Source organism: Marmota monax, unplaced genomic scaffold, assembly GCF_021218885.2.
Source record: "Marmota monax isolate L192 unplaced genomic scaffold, Marmota_monax_Labrador192_F-V1.1 WCK01_AAM20220418_F8-fsc00141, whole genome shotgun sequence".
Lineage (NCBI taxonomy): Eukaryota > Metazoa > Chordata > Mammalia > Rodentia > Sciuridae > Marmota > Marmota monax.
In genome coordinates this window covers 380,001-381,146 of record NW_026692981.1, presented here as the reverse complement: position 1 = coordinate 381,146, position 1,146 = coordinate 380,001, and positions in this window count along the sequence as shown.

Below are 1,146 nucleotides of genomic sequence, written 5' to 3'. Positions count from 1 at the left end.
ATCCCCCTGGTTCAATCCTGATACCAAAAAAAAAAAAAAAAAAAAAAATTAAAAATCTTAAAAATCTAAAACTTTTCAAAAATAAAGCCCATTAATTGAAAAATATATGAATGTTAAAATATATGAATGCTTTCATTAAGTTCTTGAAGGAAATGAGGGCAGATAATTAGAAAATGAACAGTGACCCTTGTTACAGAGATCTGGCTGAAATGTGCACCAAGGTTGGGTGGAAAACAACTTGTAGGTGATGAACTTGAATATTTGGCTAAGGAGGTTTCCAATGAAAGTGTGCAATGTACAGTCGGGTGTTTTCATTGCTGCTTATAGTAAAATGCATGAGGAAAGAGGTGAACTGAGGAAAGAACTGAAGCAAAAGGGAACCAGCAATAGATGAGTTTGGAAAATTTTCAGACCTTGTACAAACGAGATATTCAGTAAATGTTGAGGATAACAGGTAGATTACTGTGTTCAGTGACTTCTCTAGTTTTATCAATTGGGTCTCTACATAAGAGGGAAGTAGTATAATGTTCCCTTGAGTATGTACATTGGGCACCTGCTGTATGCCAAGCACCAAGAAAACCTATCTGCAAAAAAGTTAAGATTTATTAAATAGAAGTATAATTAAGCAAGTAAAAGTCAAAGCTTATTGAATTTTTTTCTTGGTGTCAACCTGTATTTTTTTTTTTAATATCTTTATTTTTATGGGTGCTGAGGATCGAACCCAGGGCCTCACACCTGCAAGGCAAGAACTCTACCACTGAGCTACAGCCCCAGCCCCCATGTATTTTTTTTTTTTTTAATAAATTTGTGAGCCCTGGCTTTGTAGAAAGAATTAGGCGGGGCAAGATGTCCATGATATGGTCCTTTTTTTTTTTTTAATATTTACTTTTTAGTTGTAGTTGGACACAATACCTTTACTTTATTTATTTTTATGTGGTGCTGAGGATCGAACCCAGGGCCTTCCACATGCTAGCACTCTACCACTGAGCCACAACCCCAGCCCCCCTCTTTACTTGAATTAACATTTAATTATTTCAGATTGCCAAAGAAAGAAAAGAATGAAAATTCTCAAAAAAATGCAAATATTAATATTTTAAATATTACCCTGCTTTATTAAAATGTCTTTTTGCACAATGACTAGGAATC